The sequence below is a fragment of the Rhincodon typus genome, chromosome 18 (assembly GCF_021869965.1).
Source record: "Rhincodon typus isolate 14 chromosome 18, sRhiTyp1.1, whole genome shotgun sequence".
NCBI lineage: Eukaryota > Metazoa > Chordata > Chondrichthyes > Orectolobiformes > Rhincodontidae > Rhincodon > Rhincodon typus.
The window spans coordinates 17742455-17764893 of record NC_063349.1 but is presented as its reverse complement, the minus strand read 5'-3'; the positions used below and the strand labels follow the sequence as shown (position 1 = coordinate 17764893).

The 22439-nt window shown below is 39.0% G+C and overlaps 1 long non-coding RNA gene across 1 annotated transcript in view; it reads left to right on the top strand.

Annotated features, from left to right (window-relative positions):
• Positions 1-5120: 5120 nt before the first annotated feature.
• LOC125485407 overlaps positions 5121-22439 on the top strand; it is a 68816-nt gene continuing 51497 nt past the window's right edge. The window contains exon 1 of the long non-coding RNA XR_007264143.1: positions 5121-5200. This is a non-coding gene — a long non-coding RNA (uncharacterized LOC125485407). The remainder of the gene's footprint in view (positions 5201-22439) is intronic.

Genomic DNA, 22439 nt, shown 5'->3' with positions numbered 1-22439 from the left:
CCTCACGAGGAATGTTGGACCAGTTTACCGTATGTTCACTGGAGTACAGAAAAATAAGAGGCAACTTCACAGGGTGGATACTGAGAACATATTTCTCCTTGTGGAACAAACTAAACTGAGTGGACATAGTGCAGGAATAAGACAAACTTAGGACTTTTAGTCTCCGAGGGCCAAACATCTATGGAATTCTCTTTCCCATAGACCAATGGAGGTAGGTTATAGTATTAAGCCTGAGTCAGATAGATTTTTGAGTGTTAAGGGAGTCAAATGACAAAGGGTAGACAGAAAGTTGAGTCAATGCCACAGTCAGATCAGCCATTACTTTGTTGATTGGTAGAGCAGGCATGAAGGGCTGAATGGCCTACTTATGATGCCAATTTATATGTTCTGGGATCCAAGTATACAAAAAATGAGTGATGTGAGACATATACAAAAGGCTATCTTAGACCATTTTGAATTTACTTGAGTTGTGATGTAACTTAGTTATAATGCAAAGCAAGTGAATCAATTGGAACTTGAAATTTAGTCATGTGCAATTTACTTATGGTAGAATGAAATGACATTCCCAGCTAACATTAAAAAGTGGAAAACATGGGAGGCAGTGTTGTGTGCATGCCTTAGAATCACAAAATTGCTAAAGTAAGAGCCATTTGTGGTGTTGCTAACAGAGTCAAGATGTGTTGCCTATCCCTAATTCCCTTGAACTGATTGGCTTGCTTGGCCACTTCAGAGAGCAATTGAGAGTTTGGAGTTGCATGTAGACCAGGCAAGATAAGGATGGCAGATTTCTTTCCCTCAAAGTTCACTAATGAACCAGATGGATCTTTACAACAACTGATGATAATTTAATGGTTACTGATTATTCCAAAATTATTAATTGAGTAAATTTAAATTCTACCAGATTCTGTGTTTTCAATCATTTTTAGCAAGGTATTCACCATATTCAACTACAAACATTAAACATTTCTGTCTGAACTTTTTTTTGAAAGACTATTCTACAGATACTCCCACTCCACCTTCAACTGTTTAGTTTTAAAGTCATGATCCTTGTTTACATGTTCACAATAGCCTCATCTATGTTACAACTGCCAATACTATATCTAGCCGTGTACCCTCTGCCCTAGCATTTTGTGCTTTTCCTGCTGTTGTAGCATTAATGGCAAAGCTTTCAAGAACCATGGACCTTGAGCCTGAAATTCCTTTGGCAAACCTCACTATCTCTCTTGAATTCCTTTCTCAAACCCTTCTGATCTCTAATCTGTTTTAAATCCTACATTTTGACCATACTTCTGGTCACCCATCCTAACAACAATTTCTTTTGTGAATATGTACCTGGGACATTAAGTCTCTGGGACATTTTTGTACATTAAAAGTACAATTTTAACACACATTAAAATGAGCAATAAACAGCAGGCAATGCAGTAGGGGGAGGAATGGTTCACTCGGTTGATTAGATGAAACCAATATCAAAAGTTCAATTTGTCTAAGGGCTGTAGTAGTTTATGGAAGATTGGCATCTCACCTTTCCTTACACTTTATGTGGCATAGGTACAGCAGGGAAACAGGCCCTTCGGCCCAGCTCATTTATACCGACCAGGTTTCCTGAACTGAACTCATCCCATTTGCCTGCATTTGGCCCATATCCCTCTAAAATTGTGCCCTTCAAGTTATATAACAATTTGTCTCATCTGATTGATTGATTGATTTTATTGTTACGTGTACCGAAGTACAGTGAAAAGCTTTGTTTACAAGCGATACAGGCAGATCACAGCAACAGAAGGATGTGCAGATCAAAAAGACTTAGAGGCATATAGGTTACATTACAAGTTACATTATTTGAGGATACAGTTCATTCAATAGTCTGATAACAGCCAGATAGAAGCTGTTCCTGAACCTGCTTGTGCATGTGTTCAGGCTTCTATATCTTCTGCCTGATGGAAGAGGTTGTGGGAGCTCATTACCAGGGTGCGATGGGTCTTTGATGATGTTGGCCGCCTTTCTGCGTCAGTAAGCCGTGTAAGTAGAGTCCATGGATGGAAGGTTGGCTTCCGTAATGGTCTGGGCTGTGCACACCACCTTCTGTTGTCTCTTATGGTCCTGGGCAGAGCTGTTACCATACCAGGCCATTATACACCGAGACAGTATGCTTTCAATGGTGCATTTGTAGAAGTTGGTGAGGGTCTCTATTGACATGCCAAATTTCCTGAGCCACCTGAGGAAGAAGAGGCATTGTTGTGCCTTCTTGACTGTTGCATTTATGTGGGAAGTCCAAGACAGGTTGTCGGTTATAGTCACTCTGAGGAACTTGATGCTCTCCACCCTCTCAACCTCAGTTCTGTTGATGTCCATGGGGTGTTCTCCTCCTTCCTTTCCGAAGTTGATGATCAGTTCTTTAGTTTTGCTGATTGTTTTCTTTGCACCAAGTCACCAAGCCCTCCATCTCCCTTCTGTATTTTGACTTGTTGTTGTTAAGTGATGCCTGTGGTCCTTTGCCGACTACTTGTTACGTTTTCGGGTTACATCTAAAGAACACCGAGTGCTCAGTACTTCTCCAAAATTGCATAATTAACAAAAAAAACCGTTCAATCAATGAAAATGTCGTTTCAGTAAAGTTACATCTGCTTGTTTCTTTAAATTCAATCGCATCAATATATTTAGGACTCCAACCGAATGTACTTCTGTGGAGAATCACTGTTTTGAGAGCGCGGTCTGTGATGTAGAAATGCGACCATTCAGGCAGTCGAGACCCGGCAACTGTTCTGCGCGCTTCACGAAATGGGGGTGGGGCAGGGATGCGCTCGCTGCACCGATAGATTAAAAATAGAACAGCGGCGAAGTTACAGACGGCAAATTGATTTTTTAAAACTACTTAATGGGAGCCTCCCCTCTCGGTTTGTTGAATTGCTTGATTGTAGCGATTGATACGATGATGCAGAACATGAATAGATTCACCTTGTCTTCTCTGCTCGGTTCGTGTTACTGTTAAAATCGTAATCTGTAGAAATGACCAAAGAGGCCAGGTACGAGCCGCACTGACGGTTCAGTGTGGAGGGCGATTAGCTGAAGTTATCACCTTTTACAACCAGGAGCCATCGGGTAACTTGCGAGGTTGGTGAGCACAGAGCGGAGTGATGATACCCTTTTCATTAAAAGAAACGGCTGAGCTAATGGTAAAAGTGTGAACCTTAGAGAGAAACATGCTGGAGCTAGCCTTGCTGGATCGTATGAAGCTGAAAGGACCGCAGTGTACAGCTCTGATAGATCCGCCTGTGCGCATGTCTCTCGTGTTTGCTTTGATTGTGTTTGTTATTGCAAAACAAGTTTGCAACATTTTGCAAAACAAAATGTCAGCGAATTGTTTTGCAGTGAATGTTGGAGCCAACGACACACGGAACAGGGATAGCCGCTGTTCGAATCTGATTCTTGTGTCTTATCGAATTCGTACACCTTGCTGCCATCCCGACAGAGATCGCTCCGCTATGTGTATTTAACGTTTGTGAAAGGTTTTAAAGGGGGGCAAAAAAAATCTGATTTGCGTCAGGGATGAACGAAATTATATTAATGAGAAGAATAAATAGCCGGAGCGCAGCTGTGTTTGTGGAGTGCCGACTAGAAGCAGTTTTAAAGCTGAATTATGCTGTAGAGCTGTTGCTCTTAATTTAGTTCATGTTACTCCCGAAAACAAAAGGGTTTGTTAATTAATCGTGTGACGGAACTTGAAAGGGTTGGGAACTGACAGCTACTGAGCAGGGTGGTGGTGAGCATATCATCCTTTAAATAACTAAGTTTTGTTTATTCTCACGATCATAAAACAAATAGTTTTATATAACATATTCTAATTCATTGTCACGATTCTTAACGTTTGGAAATTTCTGAAATGGCTCAACAATAAATTCTCGAAATAGTAGACATGTTGTGAGGTTTAAAAACTCCCTGTCGTACAGTTTATATTTCTAAGAAAAAGTGGCACCATTGACAAGAAGAGGACTTTCGAGGTAGGCGCGGCTCTGGATCCTCAGAAGTGTCCACATGCACGTTGCTGGACGGCCTGTCACAATTACATATAGTTAAGAAATTAATATCTTCGACCAGCATATTTGCAAGAATTCAGTTTGAGCCGTCAGTAAACAAGTTTGTATTTTTGTTATACTGAAATATGTTTAAAACGGTGCATGTTCAAAATAGCTTTTTTTAATAGAGAAACTCAATCTATTAAAATAACCAGGAATTGTTTGGACAGTTTAATTTAAAAGAAGAAAAACACTGAATTTTTTATGCGAGTAGTGAATAATCCGCAGATGTAACGTTGTTTTGAATCAAATTTAATGTGTTTCGGGCAGTCACAGAATAATCACTAACCTCCAATGTCTCCTTTTAATATACATAGAATAAATGTAGTGCAACAAGTCTGAAAATGCCAACAGTGGAGACTGAAAACACAGCAGTTGGGATAACATCTACAAGAAAAATCTAGATTAACATTTCGGATGAACTGGTCACCATGACTAGCATTTTAAATAGCTCTTTATCAACTAAATTGAAAGAGATAGGTGCTGTGCTGGTGCTACATCTGCGTAAATGTGGAAGGCAGTCTCCTGCAGGAAGAACATATTTCTCATAACCTGGCCCAGAATGAGAAGCTACATTATCTTCCTCTGAGACAACTCCTCAACGAGTTATTTATTTAATTTCACGTTAGTTAAAATAACTCTTTATGAAATTAATGGGGTTGGTCTATTCTACAGTATTTGTATCTTTTTCAGATAATCATAGTGCAAAAAAACTCATCCTTTCAATCATCTTACCAGTAATGTCTCTACACACGATAAATTGCTTTATTCATTGACTACTTGCGGAGGAGAATATAAAGATAAGGGAGCCTAGTTTGTGAACCTACAGCATATTGTGGCTGAAGAAGAGGTCTTCCAGCTGTGCAGTTCAAAAGAAAGATAAGGGGGAAATAAATGTTTGGAAGAAAATACAAATGCTGACACTGGAAGGGTAATTTCAGTATAATTTGAAATTATTAAATTACTCTTTATCATTTTTTGTTTATCAGTTATAACCACCTTCATTCCTTATTAATTGTAATTGCTGCCTTCTTTATTTGCAGGAGAAAAGTTTCTCTCAAATGAGAAAGCATCTTCTATTGTCCGAACTATTCCATTGAATCGCCACAAAAACATATTCTTGTGTACAAGTAAGATTATTTGAATATCATTATTTGCTCTTGCTTTGCATGAATTTCAATGAATAGTTGGAAACTTCTGTAATAAATATTATTGCTGTTACCTAATATTACTCATTGCCAATTCACAAATTATGCTCATGGAAGGTATGATCTCTTTGTTCCCTGTCACAGTTATAAAAGAAGCTGCAAACAGATGGATGCATATTTTTCAGACTATAATGGCTATTGGTGTGATTACCTTGTGTTTTAAAATTACCAATAGAGCTTCTTTGCGCGAATAATAAATGATTTACATTGTAATGTGTATATCACTTCAGATGTAATTGACATTTCGAAATGTTTGCATAAACAGAATATACATGCACAATTTGATTTAGTTTTGACCTGTTTGAGGTCATATGGCCTCTGGTTGAGGCAGATTCAGTTGAGAGTGATTACCCAGAATGCTTTCTTCCAGGTGTGAGTTTGTTTCAAGGAGTGAAAGGTTGACTGCTAATTCAACAGGGTTGTCTCACACCCAGCTTTCTGATGATTTTGCTTTTGGAAAAGTGTTGTGTTCTTTTACATATCCCTCATACCTAATGTTCTAATACATGTATCACAATATAGTATCATTTCAATGAAGACAGCAATTCAGCCTGGGACATGTTTGCTTCCCTCACCAGTACATTATCCAAGACATAATTTTGTGTAAACCTTCACAAATTATCACAGTTAAGCTTGATATGATTGACAAAAAACATATACACTGTAGCAGAGACTGTAGTTAATGGCCATGATTAGGAGCCTTGACTGAATTTGTTTCCCTCCTCCTTCTCAAGCCCACTGACATTGGTATGAGTAAAAGTGGCCACCATCAATCTGGCTCAGATTAGATAACCCATCACGAGTCATAGATCAAACGTTGATCCATATAGCCAAGTGTCACATTTAGAAGTATGAATAATATGAAGAAATATTTGAATCAACCATACTAGAATCATAGTGTCATACAGCACGGAAGCAGACCCTTCGGTCCAACCAGTCCATGCTGAACATAATCCCAAACCAAACTAGTCCCACCTGCCTGTGCTTGACCCATATCCCTCCAAACATTTCTTATTTATCTACTTATCCAAATATTTTTTTAAACATTGTAACTGTACCCACTTCCACAACTTCCTCTGGAAGTTCATTCCACACATGAATCACTGTCTATGTAAAAGAATTGCCCCTCATGTCTTTTTAAAATCTTAAAAAATATTCTCACCCAGTCTTCAAATCCCCCACCCTAGGGAAAAGATACCTGCCATTCACCTTACTTATGCCCCTCATGATTTTATAAACCTCTCTACCTCCTACCCTCCAGTGAAAGAAGTTCCAGTTTATCCAGCCTCTTCCTGGTAAATCTTTTCTGAGCCCTCTCCAGCTTAATTATATCCTTCCTATAATAGGGCAACCAGAACTGGACATGGTACTCCAGAAGTGGCCTCATCAATGTCCTGTGTAACCTCAACATGACATCCCAACTCTTATACTCAAAGGTCTGAGCAATGAAGGCAAGCGTGCTAAACAACTTCTTAATCACCCTGTCTACACGGAATGCTAACTTCAAAGAATTATGTACCTGAACCCCTAGGTCTCTCTGTTCTACAGCACTACCATGCAGGTGGAATATACAAAGAACGAAGAAAATTACAGCACAGAAATAGGCCCTTGGGCCCTCCAAGCCTGCACCGACATGCTGCCCATCACAACTAAAACCCCCTATCCTTCCAGGGACCGTATCCCTCTATTCTCATCCTATTCATGTATTTGTCAAGACGCCCTTTAAAAGTCACTATCATATCTGCTTCCACTACCTCCCCCGGCAGCGAGTTCCAGGCACACACCACCCTCTATGTAAAAAAACTTGCCTCATACATCACCTTTAAACCTTGCCCCACACACCTGAAACCCCTGTATAAACTTTGCACAATTTTCAACGAGGATAGGGCTATGGAGACAGACGTACTTGCTATATTCCCATGCCAATGCCCTGATCATTCAGAATTGATTTTCCTAGTCTGTGATAGGGTTACGGTTAGGAATATAATTGGTTAAGACACCTAACAGTCCTGCTGTTCAAACCATTGCACAACAAATCAACGCCCCCTTCTCAATCTGTATAAATTGTTCTTTCTTTTCTAAAGTTGTTTCTCCTGTTTTAGTCTTGACCAGTACAGGATGGAAAATTTTGATTCCAAGTTTATTTTTAGTACTGTTTAAGTTCTGTACCACCAAGTAATTATTCGTATAAATAAGACAAAGATACAACAAAGAACAAATTAGGAGTGTCAACAACTTTGCTAGACTCATAGTTAAGTTGAGAACAAGCAAACTGTCTATTGATTTTCTCTGAAAGTATATTAGAGCCAAGCTTTTACATGTGCTCATTTCTAACATATCAATAGAGCTGAAATGAGACAAAATCCTATAATTGAATGTAATTTTATGCAGAATAATATTGAACTATGCTTGGTGTGAAGTGCACAAATTTCTTTCATTCTTTGACGTGATCTGTGTTTGCTGCAATATTGCTTTAATAGATGATCTCACCATAAACAATACCCATTTGAAATACAATCGTACTATAAACTTGCTTAAACAGAGATGGTTTGGCAGCACAGTTAATGCTGCCAAATATGTGAAAAATCTCTCTGAGCAAATACTTCTGAAGGCAAAGAGTTTTCTTGTTTATAGTTTCAATTTTGTTGTGCCCTTATCCTGCATAAAATGGGAATATGTACTTGCTGAGTTCAAACTCCTTTCATTGCTACATATCCACCTGTGAATGAGTAATCCAGAGCCCCAGGCTAATGCTCTAAACATGGATTCAAATCCAACACTGCAACTGTTGGAATTTAAATTCAACTAAAACATCTGGGATTAAAGCTAGTTTAATGATGACCATGAAACCATTGTCATGAAAGCTCAGTTGGTTCACAAATGTTCTCTAAAGAAGAAAGTTTGCCATCCTTACCTGGTCTGGCCTACATGTGACTCCAGAAACACAGCAATATGGCTAACTCTGAACTGTTAAATGCCCTCTGAATTGATTTAGTGAGCCACTCATTTGTATCATACCGCTACAGAGGCTTGAAGAAATGAAACCAGGTGGACCACCTAGCATTGACCTATATAGTGGAAACAGCTGTGGTCTGACATTGTTATATTTACTAAATCATACCGTACAGACTGTGTCCTAGATGTCACCATCCCTGGGTATGTCTTGTCATACCAGCAGACAGAATCACCAGAGGTGACAGCACGGTGGTATACAGTCAGGAGGGAGTTGCCCTGGAATTCGTCAGCATTGACCTCAGATCTCACGTGCCACACTATCAGGTCAAACATGGGCAAGGAAGATGATTATGGTTGTTGGAGGTCTGTCATCTCAGTCCAAGGACAGCACTGCACGAGTTCATCTGGGTAGTGTTCTATGCCTATCCATCTTCAGCTGCTTGATGGTTGCACAGTGTTTAGCACCATTTGTGGTGCCTCGGATATTTAAGCAATTTGTGTCATAGAAAAATAGAAAATAGGCTTATCATTCAACTCTGTATCATATTCCTACTTTCTCCCCATAGCCTTTGATCCCTCTAGCCCTAAGAACTATATCTAATTCCTTCTTGAAAGTATTCAATGTTTAAGCCTCAACCACTTTCTGTGGCAGAGAATTCCCCAAGCACACCACTGTCTGGGTAAAGAAATTTCTCCTCTTCTCAAGCCAAAAATGGCCTACCCATATTTTAAATTATGACCCCTAGTTCTGAACTCCCCAGTCATCAGGAACCTCCACCCTCCATTTATTCTGTTTTGTCCTATTGGAATTTTGTGGGTTTCTATGAGAGACCCCTCGTTCTTCTAAATTCCAGTGAGTATAATCCTAACCAATCCAGTTACTCTTTATACATCAGTCTGGTAAATCTTTGCACTCTGCCAATGGCCAGAACATCCTCCCTTCAATAAGGAGATTAAAACTGCACACAATACTCCAGGTGTTGTCTCACCAAGGCCCTGTACAATTTTAGCAAGACATCCCTGTCCTGTAGTCGAATCCTCTCGCTTCAAAAGCAAACATGCCATTTGCTTTCTTCATCCCCTGTTGCACCTGCATTCTTACTTTCAGTGACTGGTGTGCTAGGACACTTGGGTCTTGTTGTCTTTTCTGATCTATCACCATTCAGAAAATAATCTGCTTTCCTGATTTTGCTACCAAACTAAATAACCTCAAATTTATCCACATTATACTTTATCTATCATGCATTTGCCCACTTGTTCAGATTGCCCAAATCACACTGAAGCACCTCTGCCTCCTCCTCACGGTTTATCCTCCCACCAAGCTTTGTATTGTATGCAAACTTGGAGATATTACATTTACCTCCCTCATCTAAATCATGAATATTGATGCAGATATAGTGCAGGTTCATCTGCAGCAAGACCTAGATAGTATCCAGACTTGGCCTGATAAGTAACATTACAGCAATTTAAGGACAGAGGAAAATTGCCTGGGCATGTCCTGTACACAAGAAACAGGACAAATCCAACCCAGCCAATTACCGCTCCATCAGTCTATGCCTGAGCATCAATATGTGATGAAAGTTGGCATCAACAGTGCTATCACGCAGCACCTACTCAGCAATATCCTGCTTAGTGATCCCTACTTTGTGTTCCACCAGGGCCTTTCAGCTCCTGACTTCATTATAGCTTTGGTTCAACAGGAACGAAAGAGCTGAATTCCAAAAGTAATGAGTGTGATAATCCTTGAAATCAAGTCTTTACTCAACTGAATATGGCATCAAGGAGCCCTAGCAAAACTGGAATCAATGGGAATTGGGGAAAACTCTCAGCTGGTTGGAGTCATATCCGGAACATAGGAAGATGGTTGTGGTTTTTGGAGGTCAGTCATCTCAGCTCCAGGATATCTCTGCAGATGTTCCTCAGAGTATTGTCCTGGGCCCAGTTATCTTCAGCTGCTTCATCAATGACCTTCCCACCATCATAAGATCGGAAATGAGGGGATGTTCACTGATGGTTCCACAATGTTCAGCACTATTTGCAGCTCCTCAGATACTGAAGCAGTCCGTGTTCAAATGCAACAAAATCTGGACAATATCCAGGCTTAGGCTGATAACAGCAAGTAACACTTGCACCACACAGATGCCAGGCAGTGACCATATCCAGTAAGAGACAATCTGATCATTTCCTCCTACCCTCCCTTGACATTCAATGGTGTTACCATCATTGAATCCCCACCATTAACATCCTGGGGGTTTCCGTTGACCAGAAATTCAACTGGACTCACCATAAAAAAATAAGTGCGTACAAGATTAGGTCAGCGACTAGGAACATTGCAGCAAATAACTCACCTCCTGACATCCTACAGCCTGTCCACTGCTAACAAAGCATGCATCTAGTGCAATGGAATATTTCATTTTTGCCTGGATGGATGCAGCTTCAAAAACACTCAAAAAACTCGGTACCATCCAGAACAAAACAGTTTGCGTGATTGGCACCACATTCACAAGCATGACCAGTGACATTCAGAAGCAGCAATGTGTACTAGCCACAAGATGTGCTACAGAAATTTACCAAAGATCCTACAACAGCACCTTCCAAATCCATGAACACTTCCATTTAGAAGGACAAGGACAGCAGATATGTGAGAACTGTACACCTGCAAGTTCCCCTCCAAGCTGCTCGCCATCCTGACTTGGAAATGTATCACCTTTGTGCCATTGTCACTGGGTCAAAACCCTGGAATTCCCTCCCTAAGGGCAGTGTGGGTCTACGTACAGCATGTGATCTACAGCAGTTCACAAAGACAGCTTACCATCACCTTTTCAAAGGCAATTAGCGACAGGCAATAAATGCTGGTCATCCAGCGAAGCCCACACCCTGTGAGTAACTTAAAAAAAATTCATGCCACACAAATGCTAGGCAATGGCTGCCCGCAACAAGAGTGAGTCTAATCATCTCCCCTAGGAAAGATGGCATTACAATCACTGAATCTTGGGGCTTACCATTGACCAGAAACTGAACTGCACCAGCTATTGAATATCTTCGAGAATATGAACAAGGAACAAGAGTAGGTCATTCAGCCCTTTCGGCCTTCTTTGCCATTCAATAAGATTATGGCTGATCTAATTTTAACCTCAACTCTATGTTCGTGCAAATCACCAATAATCTTTTACTCCCTTGGTAATCAAGAATCTATGTACCTCTGCCTTAAACATATTTAAAGATTCTGCATCTTGCAGCCTTTTAAGGAAGGGAATTCTAAAGAGTCTCAACCCTTTGAAAGAAAAAAGTTGCCTCTTTTGTCATAAATGGGTAACCCCTTATTTTTAACTATGACTCCTTGTTCTGGATTCTCCCATGAGAGGAAATATCCTTTCAATATCCACCTGATCAAAACCCCTCAGAATCTTTTATGTTTCAAGAAGTCACCTCTGACTCTTCTAAACTCCAGATGATACATATTTAGCCTATCTAACTTTCCTTGTAATCCATTTATTCCAAACACTTGTCTAATAAACATTTTCTGAACTGCTTCCAATGTATTAATATCCTCATGTAAGTATGGTGACCAGTACTGTACACAATACTCCAGATGTGGTCTCAACAGTGCCCTGAATACCTGAAGCACAACCTCTCCACTTTGCATTCAATTACCCCATAATAAAACACAAAATTCTGTTAGCTTTCCTAATTACTTGTTGTACCTGTGTACTAACCTCCTGTGATTCATGCAGTAGGACACCAAAATATCTCTGCGTCTCAGAGTTTTACAGCCTCTCACCATTTAGATAATATGCTTGTTTTCTCGTCTTTTTGCTAAAATTGATAATTTCACACTTTCTCCCATTGCACTCATTTGTCAGATCTTTGCCCACTCACCTGACCCATCTATATCCCTTTGAAGGCTCCTGTGCCCTAGCTACAAGAGCAGGTCATAGACTAGAAATTCTGTGGCATGTAAGTCACCTACTGTCTCCCCAAACATGTCCACTACCTGCAAGACATATATCAGGAGTGTGACGGATGCACTTGTCTGGAAGAGTGCAGCTCCAAGAAGTTTGTCTCTATCCAAAACAAAGCAATTTGCTTAATTGGCACCTCATCCATCACATTTAACATTCATCCCTCTACCACCAATTCACAGTGGCAACACGGTGTACCATCTACAAGAGGCACTACAGCAATTCAACACAGCTTCTTCAACAGCAACTTCCAAACCCATGATGTCTACCACTAAGAAGGACAAGAATGCATTGAATTATTGCCACCTGCAAGTACCTCTCCAAGCCCCACACCATTCTGACTTGGAACCACATCAGTGTTACTTCACTGTTGTTCCAATTCCTGGAACGGCCTTTCATCAGTACTGTAAGTCTGTCTAATCACCATGGACTGCAGTAGTTCAAGAAAGTCACCGCCACCTTCTTAAGGGCACTTGGAGTTGGGAATAAATGCTGGGCTTATCAAAACTATCCTGTCCAATGATGGACTCCCTGGTCAAATCCTTGCTCATTGTATATTGCGTGAAAGTCATGGAAGGATCTAAGGCCTTCACACTGCAAAGTGTTCAGTTCATCTCTGATTACCTTTGTTCACCTCTTATTAGTTTTGAAGGGGAAAATGCCTCAAAAATTAGAGCAATAGTTGAAGCTAGTGTCTTATGTTCCTACTTTGCAGTAAACATATGATCTATCGATCCCATGGTAAGATCAACTATGATTGTATGAAATGTGTGGAGGAGCCTTGAGGAGTTGAATTGCCTACTCCTGCTCCTTCTTGTTATGTTCTTATTAGTATTCTGCAGTAGCTGGATGCTGCCATCACTCCAAAACTATGTTTTGCAAATCTCACAGATGTCTAATGTGGTCTATGAGTTCAAGTGTCATGTTCTTAGTGAATGGTGAACCGTATCATATAGCAGGACGGTTGACTGTGCACAAAAGCCTGAGCTTGCAAAACGCAGAACATAGTATTCAACATCAAATATTATCCCCTTATTTGACAATATTTATTAAATAATTTTGACTGCTATAACAATTACACCAAAAAACAATATGTGATTATCAGTTGGGCTCACAATCATTTGCACTTGCTAGAAGCTGCATTTATTTACACACGAGACCTGTTCTTTGTAACCAAAGATAATATGCCTGCACATTGTGTCATTTTCATGGAGGAAATGGCTGCAGAAACCCTGCTGCATCCCCATGGCAGCACCCTGACCAATCAGTCGATTTAATCAAAATCAAGGTTGAATCAAATCCAACATTAAGAGTTGCTGCTGCATCTCCATGCCAACCATAGTCCAATCAATCAACACTGTCTTCTCCAGCTGTATACATTGTTCTTTTTGTTCTGAAGTTGGTTTTCTTATGTTTTAGTTCTGAGAGTGCAAGATGAAAAGCTTTGACTTCACGTCTTATTTTAATAATATTTAAATTCTGTACTACTAAGCAATTATATGAAACTATGAGCTAGGAAAATAATGTTATTTTTCATACCATATTATGCCCAATATGTATAAAGTAATATGCAGACTGGAGCCTATTAGCAAATAAAATGAATATGCAGGTCATGTTACAGACAGGATAGTGAATATGTTGGATTATGTTACAGATTGAATTACATTGGCTGGAGTGTATTGGAGAGGTTACTACAGATACAGAGGATAATTTGTTGCCTGATTGTTGCTGCCTCCTCTGTGCATTCTCTCATTTAGTTCTACCAATTCAACAGATTTTTGGGGTCTCATGGAATCATGAGAATTGTGCAGTGGGTGGGAAGGTAGCCTTGAGGGCAGAAGTCAGGAATGATTGTATTCAATGGTGGAGCAAGCTAGAGAAGCTGTATGCTCTATTCCTGCTCCTACGTCTTATGTTCTAAGTCACAAACTGCAGCATATTTTTGTAACTTTCTTGACATTTAACGGAAATTCACAATGTCTGTATTTTGACGCTATTCGTTTATGTCCTGTAATCTCATTCACAGTAAATTTGAGCCCATGGTATTTTGTAACATGGCTCTGCTACATACTGATTGCAACCATTGATCACTTTTGAAATAAAGTTTCTTCTCTCTCCTCATGTTCCCCACTTGTGTCTTTTTGTGTCCTTGCCCCTGAATGAATGTGCAAAATTTCCATATCTCTAAGGCCACCTTTCCTCTTTAAAACAGATTGTGGTGGGACAAAATTAGCTTATGGATCCAAAACAGAAGAATCTTCATGCATACATGCTGACTGCACGATACTGTTAAATCAGAAATGCTATTTTTTGCCTGTGACCATATTAATTTCACGATTTGGAATTCTATCATCTGAACTTCGGCAGTACAAGTCATCCATAAGTCACAGTCAGCATAAATTACTGTGATTTTTAGTTAGAGGTTTAAGTCACAATTTGGCAGAAGTTACTTGTAGGTTTTGAACTTTAAACATTTACAAATTTATTGCATTCCATGATATAGGTTGTAAACCAAAAATCGGCTTTACTGAAGTGCTGCTTTTTTCACATCTGGCACTTCTACTCCTTACTTTAAAGTGGGGCTTGAAAACTGCTTATTGGAAATTATATGCTATATAAAAAAGATCCCACCCAATGGATTAGTTAATTCCTTCACTGGCCAGTAGAATGGTCCTTGTGGTTATCATAAGTGCAAGTGAAAGTCCCTTCGTCAACCAATTTATAATTGTCTTCTGTCTCCCTTGCCTGTGACTTACATTCTCTCTTTCTTCTTTACATTTTTCCAAAACATATCCTTGTGTCTTTGTTTCTCTACCCAACCTCCAGTCCTTTCCAGGTAATATGAGGGCTTCTCTAACTTTTCTTTCCCTCAACAACTGTGTCTGTTTATGTTTCATATCTTCCTATGTTCTGAATGTATTGATGATAGAAAGTTGGGATATCATTTAGTTGTAAAAGATCAGTATTGATTATGATATCCTCAAGGCAGAATACCCAAGTAGCTCTCACCGTATTATTGCATGTGATGAATGACTGCTTGTGAAGGATTATTACACAAAAACGTTTAATGAGCACAAACATTTCCATGATCTTGGCTCATTCATGAGAAAGGTATTTAGTGCATTCACAATTTATTTTTGTAAATCCTCCTCAATTTCCGTTGTCCATTCTCCTTTTTCTTCCATATTTCAGTTAACTTTTTTTGTTCTTATTTGACTTGTACGTTTTCTATCTCTTCTTTTTACATATTTTCTCTGTTTCCTTAGAGGTTAATACTGCCACTTGTGGAGACTGCACAAATAGGAAAAACAAATTATATAAAGGAAATTTCAGAGTTTTGTCTGTAGACAAAGCAATAGGCTTTGTAAATTATGATTCTGGGAACTGCAGAGAATTGTCACAGATGGCTCCCAGAAGTTTATCTGCTAAGGAAACCTATGAGTGTTCCCAGGCATTGCAGTGCTATGGATAGTGACAGAAAATTATTGTAAAATTTACTAAGTTATTTACTGGTGATAGTGTACCCTGCATCCAGGCTGTTTTACTAGCCATCAAAGTTTCATGCTTCTTGTTGGTGGAATGGCGAAGAGAACTTTGTGAACCAAGTTCATGGAAACGTTTGGAAACATTAAATGTTTCTGTGCAATAAGCCTTCAGAAGCAATCCTTCACAAGAGGTCATTAATCATGTGCAATAACACAGTGAGAGCCAGTTGGATACTATGCCTTGAGGATATCATAATCAATGCAGATCTTTTATAATCTAATGGTTTGAATTTTTGTAGAGTGTGTGTATGTTGGTTGACAGTGAACTCACTACTATTACTTGCAATTGACAGTAATTTCAGGTTATCACAACACAATGATCAAAGTGAGATGCTAGCCCTCTCAGTAGGTCTTATTTCAAGGTCAGTAGTGAGTATCCTTGTGTCATCACTGGCCACAGTCTTCAAGCCATTGTGGATTTACCACCTGAGTTCACTGGATAGTTGTTGGCCCAAAGTAACAAGACAACATTTAATACCATTTGTACAACAGCAGCTAAGATTGGTTGACTCAGCATTGCTCAAAGGTAGCATCTTTTTTTTATCTGCATGGTTTGTTGTCATATTGGTATTATACTCATCCACTGATCCTTTGGGAAAGTTTGGTTATCATTGAGCTAAATATTAACTTGTGTGCCCCGCTTTCAGGATATATTTAAATATTTATGTTGTTTGTAATACTTTGAAATATTTATTCAATACATAAACTATCTGAACCTTTGAATTAGACTGTAGTATATAGATCACTCTTAGATATCTTTTATTTTCTACTTCACGTTTTTATACTGTTTATTATACAGAGCTGATGTCTATTTGGTTATTTCTGATTGATACTACTGCCGATGTTTGTTATGTTTAAGTTTGGCATTAGTTTCTGGTTTCAAACAAAGCAAAATATTTAGTAACTTAACATCCAGACTAGTGATAGCATGAGAAAATTATACCAATAACATGCTGTGATTTTCAGGTTTATTGTGTTGGATGAAAATATAGAATTTTATTTGGAAATTTGCCAAACTCCAAAATAAGCCAAAAAATCTCTAACATGCTTCCTTTTAAAAACTTCAAAATTGCTGAATCCTAGTCCTTCCCCACTGGAAAAAGAGTAATTAATCTCTAAGGAAAAAAAATCAAACTGAAATGGAAAAAGTATTCAGGCAATGGGATAAACTGTGAACGAGATTCCTCATAAAATGCTGACAAATGCAATGAAGAGTAGCATCAGCTTAAAAAAATGAAAACTGGGAAAAAACAACTTGCAGAATAGCCAACAACATTTCTAAAAACAAAACTCAAAGTAAAAGCTATGAAATTCAATATTTTAACTGTGAAACAAACCAGAAATAGCCAGCTTGGCAGTATCTGAAATTTTCGAATAAGAGTCCCTTTGACAAAAGTGGCATTAGCTAGATACAACATGTCTTTTACAGAGCTGAACAAAGTTAAGAATGAAGCAAGAAAACAGATAACAATCAAGAGTGCATGTACGCAAACTGTTATGACCTAATGGACTTAATACACCATGGTTGAGGTGTAATTAGACTGTTTGGTATAGCACATAAGTAATCAATTTGGAAAGATGTAAAGAACAAATTTGTAAATGAAAATACAGATAAGTTTGAGAATTAAAGAAGAGTTATAATAGGGGTCTTTAATTATCTACATTTCATCATATAATGGGAGGAGTGTACCTTTAGCAGTACTGTATTCACTGAAATACTGAAGTGTCAATTGGTCTTTAATGTATGACGTGCTGTCTTGATGAGAAGGCTGCCACTGATCTAAGGCTGATGTCTAAACATCTTAAACTAACACGCTTCTTATTAGAGACAAGTTCCCATGATCGCTAATACATTTGCTACCACCACACCATTTATTAACTGAGATAACAAGGTGTAGAGCTGGATGAACACAGCAGGCCAAGCAGCATCAGAGGAGCAGGAAAGCTCATGTTTCGGGTCTAGACCCTTCAGGAAATTTCTGAAGACGGGTCGAGACCCGAAACGTCAGCTTTCCTGCTTTCCCACTATCTCTGAATCAGCATTTATTAACTGTTTTATTGAAACTCTAGTTTGTAGGTTTATGAGGATATTTATGTATTGCCTAATGAAGATAGCTGTCTGTATTCATTGCTGTTTCCTAAGGTATTGTTAAATCTTCCTATGCTTGAATAGGGTGCAAAGTTGAATGAAACATGAGACCAGAATTCCAATGTAAAACTCTTGCATATAATGTTTATTTTGCATAAACTGTATTTATCCAATGCTGCAGTTTCATCATCCCCGTTCTTTTTCATATATGTTTTTAATTCAGAATTTTGTTTTGTATCAAAATGGGATTGTTAGGAACTAAGAGTTTTTGGGTAATTAATTAAAAATGCTGGAAGAGAATAAACTAAAAGTTGGAAGGCCTCATAGTATGAACTAATAATGTATGTCACAATAAGAGAAAATGCTGTTCAAACAATCCTAATGCGTGAAATAAACGTTCACAAATAGACAATGATCATAATTAACAGTTAATGCACCCTTGTAAGCCACAACCATTTGTAAATATTTATATTTTACTCCCAGATTCATTATATTTTGTTCATTCTACATTGACCGGGTTATTTTAGGTTAAAACAATGATTACTGTTTGTTTTTGTATCCATTTTATTTTCATTCCCTGTGGATTGGGCAAGTCATTGCTAGAATAAGGAAGTGTGTTGCATTGGTAGAAACATAGGCAATCCTTTTACAGTTGTAATAGGCCATGTATGTGACAGAAGACAATTCAGTATGATAAAGTGTCATGAGAAGGTACAATCAGATGCCTCACACAGGAATTCTGGAGCCAATAGGTATGCACACAGCCCAGAGGTAATGGGCTGAATCTTGCCTTTATTACACTAACTGCAGGTTGCATCGAGTTTTTTGGAGGGATTCTTACCGCGTGGCCTGGCAAGTTTTCTCACTGTAACTAACCTAACTCACCTCATTACCTACCTAACCTGTCCTTCACATCCAATTTCAGACCCATCTTATCTCGCACTATTCCCAACACGACTCAGTGCTGGTGGTATTAATCAGCATCCCTTGCATCCATGTCATCTGTAAAAGACCGTTGTGCACCTGAACAAGCACTGTCATCTGGAGCTGCTATGCATGGTTCCTGACATTTTACCTAAACATGGCCGGCAGGGGGAAATCAACACCTCACTTTGCAGAACCTGGAGGTCTTGCTGGAAAGGGTGGCCAAAAGTCAGAACTTCCTCTTCTCTCAGAACCAGCAATGGAGGCCACGGCACCAGATCATGCCGGCCTGCTGTGAAGTTTCCAGCCATATTAACACAATCTGAGCCATTTGGAGGAATGCCCTGTCACTGTCAGTGACTTTCTCCACTCTCAGTGTAAGAGTAACCACCTCCTCTCTACTATCTCATACTCACTCTCTTTCTACTGTGCTCACCTCCAACTAAGGCTCATGCTCTGCTACTGTCATTGCATGCAACATCTTCCCTCACTCATTCTCACCAGCCTCAAACATTGACACCACTAACCCCCTGCATGACTTCTGTACTGTCTACTTACTCATTCGGAACACTTTCCAACTGCATGGAAACAGACAGCTATGCCATCCGCTTCAAACTCCCATTATATCTGCCTATCTCTTATTCTAGGAAGAAAACAGCCCCATTAGGGCAGAAAGAATCAAGATTGACCATGTCCAAGCCCCTGAACTGATGTCAGATGCTGCCCTTGACTTACTATACCAGGACCTCCTGAGAAAATGCTATCCCTCTAGACTTGACTGAGGCCTGCTGACAACTACGACAAACTTGCTACATTTGTGTCTGCACTGAACAGCTTTACAGACAGAAGTAATATAAGCCTGGTATCTTTGACTAGGGCGGCCGAGTGCAATAAGGCAATGTGATGTTTTGTGAAACTGAACCTTGTGTTCAATGGAAAAGTGAAATGGATATGTGGACACTGGTTTCAAATTTATCAAGAAAATGCACATTCTGGCCTTTGCACCATCACTTCCTACTGGAAACAAGATCAGGTGTAGAGTATTCTGAGAAGTAGAAGCTTAACAATTGGAGATCCACAAAGGTTTGGAAATTCTATTGAAATTTATGGTCAAAATTTGCAGGAAAGATGACCTATTAATTGCATGTGAGAGATGTTCAGACCTTGATAAATTTAGAAAACAAATAGATATTCAATTTTTAAAAGTATCAAATTTTACAAATCATATTCAGTCTACATCCAAAAATTCTATTAAGAGATTCTTAATTTACTGCTTACCTTTAAATTGTTGAATTGTGCTAAGGTGCCAAACATGGATAGATTCCTAATATTAGCATGAAAAACGCTTTTAGAATAGATGTTTGAAATCTTAAAAGAAATCCTGGGAAACATCCAATCCCAGAGTCCTTCATGGCTCAATTGGGACTTTCTGCATTAACACAAAGCATGGATGATTCAATGGTAGTAGCAATGCACGGCCACTCAGATAAAGGCCAAAGCATCGATATGGATTTAGTTTCATAGCTTAAAGGAGTGAGGATAGAGTTTCCTCTCGCAATTATAATTGACAACAAAAATTAGGAACTGTAACAGAAAAATGAACCCTAGGAATGCCTAGGTTAATGTCATCAGGTGTTTTGATTGTGATTCGAAATTCCATTATGCAGTCAATTGTCCGAAATGGAATAATAAAGTTTTTAAAATTGTACATGACTCAGAAGACTGGGGAGGAGAAGATGATACTGATCAGGCAGAGGGATTTGTACTAGTTACAAGAAGCTTCAGCCTGATAATGAATGCTTTAGTTGCAGACAGATTCAGTTACACTGTGTTGGAAAGTGAATACACCTCCATAGCACATGGAGTGCATTACTTAAAATGTTTTCTAAGTTATTTAAATAGCAAGGATCCAAGTAAAGTTAAGCAATTTGTAAGTACCCCTGCTTCTGGTTTGGAGATAACAACATGCTTAAATCAGTTAGAGTTGTGATTTCCTGTAAGACCGATGGGGTAAAGCAGCACTAATATAGGACCAAAATGAAATACCTCCACTGTTGAGCAGGCTGTAATGAAAAAGGGCCAAAATGAAACTGGACATGGAACATGACAAGGCAGTTTTTTGCAAGTCAGTCGTTTTACAGATTGCACATTATGTTAATAGAATCCCCACAGCAAGGATGAAGGCCATTCAACATTAGGATATGGGTGTTTAAAGGACAAAAAAAGATTAATTATCTTAAAACCTTTGGCTGTAGGCCTAGCCATCCTTTCATAAGTTAAAAATTACACTAAAGAATGCAGGAGTAAAGGAGGATGAGAAAACTATACTTATAGATGAGATTAGCAATAAATGCGATCTATGTAAGATATATAGGAGGACTAAAACAAACTTGCAGTAACGGACTTGACAGTATGGAATAAGGTAAAAACAAGTCATCATGCCCTTCTTAGATGTGGCAAAATTTGTTCAGTCTACTATACTATATATTATGGGGTGGACAAGCTAATGGAGAAGTAGATTCGGTCTAGATTGGGAGTGCTAGCTAAATAACAAACTGACAGTGAGAAGGAATTTAGGGATATGTGTGAAAATATGAATAACATGGTACCGAACGTGGCAGCAGAAATTACCTTTGGTAATAAGTTATAAATATTAATAAGTTATAAGTTAGCATCTGCCCTGGCATAGCCAGTCCATGTGAAGAGCTCACTATAGATATTGGGGACTACAGTCCATATCAGTTGGCACTTGGGAGAAATCCCAAATTCCTTCTGTAATGAATTCACATCTTCCAGCTTGGAATTATCTTCTCTTTTTCTGAGTACTTTCATGCCTTGCATGTAGGTAGAAGGGCATTCATTAAGATTGAGGTTTCAGTGAAACTTAGGTGAACCTTATGGCATCATGTAACACCATCAGAAATAAATTTTAATCTGGGGACATGGCATATTACAAAAGCTAAGGGGAGAAAAGGTAGAAACATCTGGGTGTAGGTTGTGATGGACAAATGGTAATTTAACCTTAATTATACATTACAATAACGGAACTGTTAAGGTGCATTCCATGTGTCTAATTGGCACTGATTACACACTTACGGAATCTGAATAAGTCATATAAAGTGATGAGGCACCATGCACATCATACATGTGAATGTGAGACAGTTATTAATAGAATCATAGAATCCCTACAGTGTGGAAAGAGGTCATTTGGCCCATTGAGTCTGCACTAACCCTTCGAAGAACATCCCACCCAGAACCAGACCCCAACTCGATCCCCATAACCATGAATTTACCATGGCTTTTCCACCAAACATGCACATGCCTGGATATTATGGGGCAATGTAGCATGGCCAATCCACCTAACCAGCACATCTTTGGACTGTGGGAGGAATCCAGGTGGAAACCCACACAGACAGTGGAAAGCCGTGAGTGGGCCTGTGGCAGTGGAACTCTCAAGTTATTTTTTTTTCTTATCTTATTCTAAGTTAATGTGAATGTTTGTACGCCGAAGGTACACACTTTTCACTGTATTTTTACATTGAATACGTGTGACAATAAATGATTCGGTTCAATTCAATCAGAGATAGTAGGAACTGCAGAAGCTGGAGAATCCGAGACAACAAGGTGCAGGGCTGGATGAACACAGCAGGCCAAGCAGCATCATAGGAGCAGAGAGGCTGACGTTT